Genomic DNA, 9,270 nt, shown 5'->3' with positions numbered 1-9,270 from the left:
TTTAAGGTATGCATTGAAAGATGAATTTGTATTCCAGTACACCCAGTGCCAGCGCTAGGTTATTTTGCTTCCTAGACCAAGCTTGTTATTACACCAATTGACTGTTCGGTAGCTAACCTATGCAGCTGGTTCTCACCCCACCTTTATGATCTATGCCCTAGGAGAATGCCTAATTCTCCTTAATGGTGGCTCCAGCCGTGGGTATACCATATATTCCTGCACCATATCCTGTGCCCAATACTGCTGGAATAGGCACTGGCTCCTCTCGACCCTGAACTAGACTAACACAATATCAGATAACAGTATGAAATTAACTTCAAAATGAACAGTTGAATATATCACATGTTGAATTTATTTCTGTCCTTATGTGATGTTTAGAGAAAAACATAAAATCAGAGCTCAGATTATATACATAAATATGTAATGTAACCAAAAAATCCTTCAAAGGGAATGGTACAGTTTAACATTGAGAACCTCTAAATAAGATGCCAATTTGCAATAAAAAGAAAAGAAGGACAAGAATTAGCTTGTTAGCCTCCCTGTAAAAAGCTTTTAGCCTCATTTACAAAATACAATGAAATTCTCAGTTACCGAACAGACCCACCAGGAAATATGCTGCTCACCGCCTAAAAATAGACTGACAAAAATATAGATAGCCTTGCACAGTATCATTTAACTGTTGCTTTTTGCTTATATATTACATTCAATGAGCCAAGCCCCACCCTTTTGGGACTGAACCAATAAAAACAGGCTAATTAGAATATTCTAGAAACGTATGCCTCATACTAGAATGCACAATGGAGTAAACCTTGCTACACGATTCAAAAACAAGCCCACAATGATCTTTTTTATTTGCAAATAAATAAAATTTAAACCTGATTCCTACTACTGCATTATTGCCAAAAATGCAGAAAGAATTTTAGTTTAGTACCACTGAAGTTGCTGTTTAGCCGTACATAGCAGTTACACACATAGCTTTATTTCAGAGTAGCTCTCTTCTCCACCAACAGTTTTGTTTACATTGGCAGTATGGGCCAGGGCTCTCTGAATCTACTTCTAGAGGTTCACAGTGAGGGCAGAACTTTGTTATTGGCAAATTTTTAATTACAAACTATTTCCTGCTTTTTAAAGAAGCATTTTATTCAACTTCATGTTTTTTTCAGTGCTTTCATTCTGACATGTCAGTTTTTAAAATTTTGAAGATTTCTGTTTTCTGAAAACATAATGTTCTTTTATTGAACGTGGAAGCTGGAGACAATAATGAGGTTCTTTCCCCTTCAAATGCTCAGAGTCAGAATGGTACTTCGGCTGAATCAGCACACAACGTAACACGAATGTAACCTTTAAAAATCCATTCCTGCACTCTCCAAAACCTGCTTTTTCCAACTAAGAAACACACAAAAATTGAAGTGGTTTTTATTAATATGCAGAATACATATATTTTAATTCACTCATTTCTTTGACTCCAGCTAGGCTTTATTCACAATTGTTGCCATAGTAACTCTCAATTTGTTGTTACAGTACTAACTGTTCATATAGCTAATGGGGAAACATAGAATCTTGTGGAAAAGTGTTTCCCCCCAGAGTAAAAACATTGGATACTGCACAAGCAAACAAATTTTTAATAATTTAATAAATGATAATTTAATGTTTCTAGAAGAACAGGAAAACCAAATTTGTGAGAAATGATCACAAATAAAGCATCTTTGGGTACCATAAATAATATTATTAATGTAACAACCTGCGGTAGTGAAGGATAGTGGAATGGATTAAGCACTTAGACAGTGCTAACATTAAATGGCCCTTAGATGGTCATTTTGTTGTGCAGCTGAAACCGACATCTCTTCTTTTCATGGCACTGCAACATAGTGGCCATTGCACTGATCTTCCATGGCTCCTTCAGTGCTGCTCTACACACCACCATCTGCCTCATCTGCTCCATGCACCTCCACACCATCAGCTCAGTCTCACTCTGCCCACTCAGGGTCAAAGACAACACCATTTGGGTCACTTTCCAAATGTTCATGACCCAAAAAAGACATAAATCGTTTGCAACTAGTGCAGAATGCAGCTGCTATAATCCTAACTAGAAAAAGAAAATCTGAGCACATCTCTCCAGTTTTGATGTCACTAAACTGTTACCTGTGTCATTCAGGATTGACTTTAAAATTCTGCTTATGGTTTATAAAGCCTTAAATAATCTCGCCCCATCGTATATATCGGAATGTCTGACACCCTATATTCCAAATCGTAACCTTAGATCCTCAAATGAGTGTCTCCTTAGAATTCCAAGAACAAAACTTAAAAGAAGTGGTGAGGCGGCCTTCTGCTGCTATGCACCTAAAATCTGGAATAGCCTGCCAATAGGAATTCGCCAGGCTGATACAGTAGAGCAATTAAAAACACTGCTGAAAACACATTACTTTAACATGGCCCTCTCATAACTTCACTGTAATTAAAATCCTGATACTCTGTATATCCAACTCATTATAATAACTATTCATGGTGGCTCTAAAATCTGTACTAACCCCTACTCTTTCTTCTGTTTCCTTTTCCGGTGTCCTTTTGGTGGTGGCTCCACCACCATCTACTCAAAGCACCGCGATGTTCCAACAATGATGGTGTTGAAGGAAAATTTTTATATTAACATAGAGAATAGCAAATTAACATAAAGAGCCATAAAAAGTAATTAAAAGCTTCTAAAATATTAAGATTAAGCATAAATTAGAATGTTAAGCAAATATTATAGGTCGAGCAAATAGTTAACTAAAAATCAGTTATATTGCATTATTTTTTAAGCTTACAGCAAAATATCTAGTCTAGGAAAGAACAGACATTGACACATCGAAACCAGCTTCAGACAAGATAAGAGGTTGAGAACACCTGTGATTCAAGGCTAGGAAGCGATAAAGATGACTCTGAAAGGCACATAGCGAAACCAGCTGGGTTGATGAATCAGTAGAAAGGCAACAAAAGGCTTTTGCTGTAAGCAAGGTCACACTGACATAATGCATGAAGAATGCATTATCAAAAATATTAGAAGAATATATTAGAAATTAACTTTAGTGTAGAAATTAAGACAAATCAAGCATGCCAAGCAATGATTAAATGAAAGCACATACTATACTTCTTTTTAATTAAAGCTTAAGCTTCAGGTCACTATTATAAAAAAGTTTGGAAGGTTTAAGAAAGAAAACGATGAGAGGAAACCCATATATGGAATTGAAGCCTTGCCCAAGTTAGAGAAAATAGGAACAGCATAGAAAAATAAAAATACCACGAGGGGGCCAGTAATGGGAAAGTAAGGAGATAATAAGGGTTCCCATGGAAACTCAAGGTTTGGCCGGACAGGAGTAGAAGTGAGTCAGAGAAGATGGGCAAGAAAGCTCATTCGAGCGAGGTCAGAAAAGATAGGAAATGACATAAGAAAAGCCCAAAGATGGTAAGAGGAAGCCATCCACCCAGTCTTAGACCAATTAAAATAAGCCGAACAGACACCAAGAGGAATAATGGACAGTAAAACCAGGTGCAGAATGAGCTAATCGAACGAGGCAAAAATAATAAATTGTTATAAAAACTTCAATTGCTGTAATGTTCGGGGCTCAATCTCATTCGGCCGAATTGCGTTGAGTCCGTGTTGTTAAATTATTGCAATAAAGCTTTAAAACTGTCTGTCTATCCCGAGTCCTAATAGCCTTTATTTTTAGGTAAAAAGCCTTCTGATGATGAATTTTTCGCCACGACAATGGATGAATTAAAAGCCAGAAGTCTGTATGACCATCAACATCAAGTGACTCCGTGAGAACCCTAACTACAAAGAGGACTATTTCATTTATGTTAGGTAGATTGCCCAGAGGGGACTGGGTGGTCCCGTGGCATGGAACCCCTGCAGATTTTATTTTTTTTTCTCCAGCCGTCTAGAGTTTTTTTTTCTGTGTTTTCTGTCCACCCTGGCCATCGGACCTTACTCCTTTTCTATGTTAACTAATGTTGTCTTATTTTAATTTCTTATTTTGTCTTTTATTTTCTTTTCTTCATTATGTAAAGCACTTTGAGCTACTTATTGTATGAAAATGTGCTATATAAATACTGTAAATGTTGTTGTTGTAGCTTCTCTGGGTTTGCATGCACCACTTTGTCTGATAGTCCATGGGGGCCTAGGCAACTGTGTGTTTGTATTTGATATGGATACTACTTGTAATATTTTAGTCTTATCCCAGGACCCTTAAGCAAGGCCGATAACCTACAATTGCCCTGTCCTGGATATGCCGTTAATCTGCATCCAGCCCTGCATGTAGGCCCTCAAACCTGCAAGGAAAAACCTTGGGGTTGGTGGCAGAATTGGCACTCCAGCCACCATAAAAAAACTCACACAGTTCCAATCCATCTACACTAGTGTGGTGCTGAGGTGTCACACTGGCTGCACTCAGGCTCTAATCTGGGGATCCTGACTTGATTTGTCATGTGGTGGGTGCGGCAATGCACTTGTATCAGTGCATGCTCCTAACCTCCTCCTCCTTCTCCTAGTGAATTCATCATGGGCCTATTTTGAAATAATGCTTTGTTGTTGGTGCTGCTGTTTTCTTGTCTTTTACTGAAGGCCACATTTAGGTTGCTTATGGAAGCAAAGTGTGTGACAATGTGAATATGGAAATGCTAAATAGCCAAACATTCAGGTCTTTGGAGTGGAAAACTGAGGTACCCAAAAGAAAAATGAGGTTACATGAGGAGACTTGAGGCGTGCTGACATGAACTTTGCAAACGCTAGAAGCTGCTGAGGGTTTTTGGTGTTTTCTGTGGTGTGAGAATTAAATAAAAAAATACATTTTGAACTGTGAGGGAATTTTAGAATGTTTTTTTTTTTTTTAGCCTGCACAAGAGAAAAAGTAGCGGGGTGTTTGGAGGTGCGCTTGGAAAAGTTACTTGTACTTGTTCTTGCACTTAATCTTGTTATCAGTATCTGAACTATCATCGAGGAGGTAGGGTAGAAAGCAGCAGTAACTGATATCGGCATCTGTACGCAAATAACCGAGTTGTCCTCATAACAGCAACTCATGAGTTTAAAAGAAAAGAAAAAAAGGCCGCGACTGATTTCAAAGCAATAACGGAGAAGGCTCAACAGTGCGCAGTTAAGCAGCCAGCGTTAAGACGCAAATCAGGCACAAGGGGCTGTAGGGGCAGATAAGATAGTAAAGTTTTGTTTGTTTACTTTAGATTGAACAGTTCTTAGCTGTCGAGAGGTAGAACAGTTAAGTGGGTGACTGCGTAAGGGTTCATTAATATGGGGGAATACAAACAGTGCAAGTGGAGCAGTGCCGGGTGGCACATTTTTGGGGGAGGCGTTATTGGCCAAAAGGCTCAGTACAATTCGTGTGTAAGCAGCAGGGTTCGGAAAAATATCAGTCATGAATGAAAAATGTAAAATTCTCTGATTTTTATCCAGAAATGCTTCAAAATAATTTTCAGACTGCCCTTCTGCGACGGCATCGGACACAGCAGTTGAAATGTATGAAGCAATAACAAAATAAACATAAACATTACACTGATAATAATTCCTAGGAAGATAAACAACTAATTTAAAATTTATAATTTTGTTTCGTTATTAATCCGAATGCGTTCTTGCTCTGCACAGAAATCATCCCTACCTTCAATTGTACACTGCACTGGTTCTGGTTTTCGCAGCGTAATTATATTAAACTAATAATTAGAACACTGCTTATCAGTGCGTCTATACTATATTCTTGTTTAGTTGTTTAAAATATGTGAAAAATTATTGCTGTTTCTCTTCATATCAATCTATGCAAAATGTATCTTCTCCACTGGAGAGGAGAGCTTTTAAGCAAGGAATTAGAGAAGCCCAAAGTTAGGAGAACAGACAGAAAAAAGTAAAGTTTAACCTTATAGAAGGGCAAACAGCAGGTAGCTGAGAGGGAGAAAATTACAAGAACTTAAGGTGACAAGGTGTAGAACAGCTTTAGCAGTTATTAGTGTTATCATTTAAGTTAAATCATTTAATTTTAAGAAAAAAAAAAAAAGATAAGACAGTTTTACTAATCCTAAATCAAATGTTAATAATGAGGCCAGTGCAATGCAAGTCCTGTTGGATGTTGGACTTTTTTTAGATGATGATTTGGAGGAGCCAGTTGTCTATGAAGACTACATCTGCAAGAGATGCCAGCTAATAGAGCACCTGGAGCTTAGGGTTGTTGAACTGAAGGAGGAGTTGGCTGACCTGCATTGTAATAGAGAATTGGAGGACTTGGCTTAAATGTCCTTTAGAGAGATAGTGTGCACCCACAAGGTGGGGCAGGAGGAGATTCCAGACCAGACAGGTAGGAATAGGTGGGTCACGGTCACAAGGCTTAAGGTAAAGGGTGCACACTGTCTGGGGGTATCAACCCCAGAATTAGAAGTGTCAAACTGCTATCACGTTCTTTGCGGAGCTGGATGGTGTCTTTATTGATTCTGAGGTGGTAGACAGGGATGAGGAGCCCCAATGGGCCACCTCAAAACAAGTTCCCAGAAAGAGGCAGGTAGTGATAGTTGGGGACTCAATCATTAGGAGATTGAAGCTCAGATGTGCTCCAGAGACAGAGAGTCTCACAGGGTGTGTTGCCTTCTGGGTGCACAGGTGGGGTACCTCCCTGAAAAGGTGGATAGGCTCATGGCCAGAGTTGGAATCTAGTTGTCATTGTCCATATTGGAACAAATGACATATATAAGGGTAGTCTGTCAGTTCTGTGATCCAAATTCAAAGAATTAGGTGCCTGGCTGAGTAGCAGAACTGACAAAGTAGTCTTCTCTGACGTTCTGCCTGTGCCACGTGCCAGTCCAGGTAAGATTAAGGAGAACAGATGGCTTAACATGTGGCACAAATCTTGGTGCAGGGTTGAAGGGTATACTGTAGGTTTATGGGGCATTGATACTCCTTTTGGTACAGATGGGACCTGTACCACCGTGACAGGTTACATCTGAACTGGAGGGGCACCAAGTGAGTCGGAGTTGTATGTAGTAGAGCATAATTATCATATTATAGCAATAATGGAAACCTGGCCAAATAAAAAAGATGGGGTTGAGTGTAACATAGAGGGATACACATTTTTTAGGGAGGATAGCAGAACAGAAAAGGATGTGGGGTTGCTGTTAATGTCAAACAGAATTTAAATGTAATTGCTCTTCAGTTGGATGATGAACCCCATCTTAGTGAAGACATGTGGCTTCGCCTCGAACATATTAGGGAAAGAGGCCTTATTTAGGAGTGAGTTATAGACCACCCAATTCAGAAAGTAATTTCAACACACATCTTTTTAGTAATTTCAAAAAGGCCAGTTTACATGGAGATATTATAGTCGTGGGGAAGTTTAATTATCCAAATATTAACTGGGATAACCTTTTTCAAAAGTAATCTGTGACTGTTTTTTAACACAGTATGTTAAAGCACCAACAAAGGGTAAAGCTTGTCTGGATTTAGTATTTTGTAATAATCAAGATAAAATTGAAGGTGTAGAGGAGATTGAACCACTAGGGTCAAGTAACCATAATATAATACAATTCTCGTATGTAATAGTGCAGATGCAAAGACTAAAATTGTTAACTCTGGTAGGGCAAATTTTGACCAGATGTGAAAGTCTAAGGAGGATACACTGGGATAAGCTTTTAAGTGTCGAAACAGTCTAGGAGCAGTGGAACAGGTTTACAAATGTTTTGCATGTAATGCAGGACAGATACATACCTAAATTTGGAATTAATATGAAATTTAATGAAACTCCACAGTGGATTAATAAAGATTTAAAAAAGAAGCTGTGTCAAGAGCAGTTTGATGGGTATAGGTCCCTCCTTAATCCCACCCCCTCCACCTGATTGGTTAGGCATTGTGTGAAGAGCAGTTTGATGGATGCAGATTCTGCATTGGCCCCTGGGCTGTCAACACCTGTTTGTTGGCTGGCCCCCCACCTCCCTGCCCTTTCTCCCGAGGACATGTCCAGACATGTTCCTGCTTATGCTGTGTTGCATCATGCCTCTGCATCTATTTATTATTTTAATATTATCACAAGATTAAAATATCTATCTAACCTTTGCTTTATAATTTGTAAAAAATCTTTTTATCTAAGTCCGCTTACAGGTCCTGCAGTAAATCAGTCTTTTCCATTTTAAAGAAAATCCTCTCACAGAAAGGCACTTTTACAGCCTTAGCTGTGATTCTTTTATCTCACAGAAAGGCCACAGACAGGCCCTGCAAACATGTCTCAGTGTGCAGAGAGCAGGTATATGCCTGGAAGCTGACAGGTATCCCGCTGTGTGAGTCCCTGTGTTTGCACGCCTGCAAACATCTGTGTGCATGCTCCCACCCCCCATCCCCTGACCCCCATGCTGCTGAGGAATTCTTCACGGAGAAAGCAAGTTTTGTGCTTTTCAGCTTTTGAAGATAAAAGATTTTAGGTATTACGTGTAAAGCACGAGACAACTATTTCGAAATAAGCCTATTAAAAATCACACAAAGGTAAATAGTATACATCAGTTCTCTTTTAAATTACGTATAAAAAATCTATCCTTTGCTTTATAATTATAATTATAATTTATATAAAAAGTCTATCTAAAACAAGCCCTTTTCTGTCAAATTCCCCACATTTTAAATAATCAAGTACAATTATGTATTTTCAGCTGAGCTAAGGATCCACATTGCAGAAGCAATTCGCTTAACTTTCTAAAAGTGAGAGAGGTACCCAGAGTGAAAGGGGTACGTTTGAATAACCAGCTACCAGAAGTGGGATTTGAACCCACGCATTGGATCTTAAGTCCAAAGTCTTAACCACTCGGCCATTCTGGTAGCAGAAAAAGCCATTCTAAGCACTCTTCACCACTACATGAATACTGCAGACATTTTTCAGCTCCTTCAAAAACATGTGTTGCCCATAGCTCCGGCGGGAGGCCAGAAGGGACGATTCACACTTCAGCTTGCAGTAGTTGTGTGATCTAATGCAAGAGATGCAGAACGCTGGCCCGGACACAGACAGAAGGACAATGGTTTCTCACCCAACACACCCATTTATTTACAATATTTACAATGTTCGTGCACTCACAAACCCCAGTGCCTCCAGCACCGATTCCCCCAATGTCCAGGCCACACAGTTCCACTGTCTTTCTCCTGGCCGCCTCTAGTCCTCCCTCCAGCTCCGTCCTCTTCCACCCGACTTCTGCCGATGACTGGAGGGAGGCGGCCCCTTAAATGGGAACCCGGATGGGCTCCAGCTGCTTCCCGGCATTCCTCCG

At 39.5% G+C, this 9,270-nt stretch overlaps 1 non-coding gene across 1 annotated transcript; it reads right to left on the bottom strand.

The window, feature by feature from the left end:
• Positions 1-8,756: 8,756 nt before the first annotated feature.
• trnal-uaa lies at positions 8,757-8,827 on the bottom strand. The gene has a single exon. It is a non-coding gene; the product is annotated as a tRNA-Leu (tRNA).
• Between the last annotated feature and the right edge of the window lie 443 nt (positions 8,828-9,270).

This window comes from Polypterus senegalus, chromosome 11 (genome assembly GCF_016835505.1).
Source record: "Polypterus senegalus isolate Bchr_013 chromosome 11, ASM1683550v1, whole genome shotgun sequence".
Classification (NCBI taxonomy): domain Eukaryota; kingdom Metazoa; phylum Chordata; class Cladistia; order Polypteriformes; family Polypteridae; genus Polypterus; species Polypterus senegalus.
The sequence above is the reverse complement of the archived record's forward strand: the minus strand, read 5'-3'. Positions and strand labels throughout refer to the sequence as shown.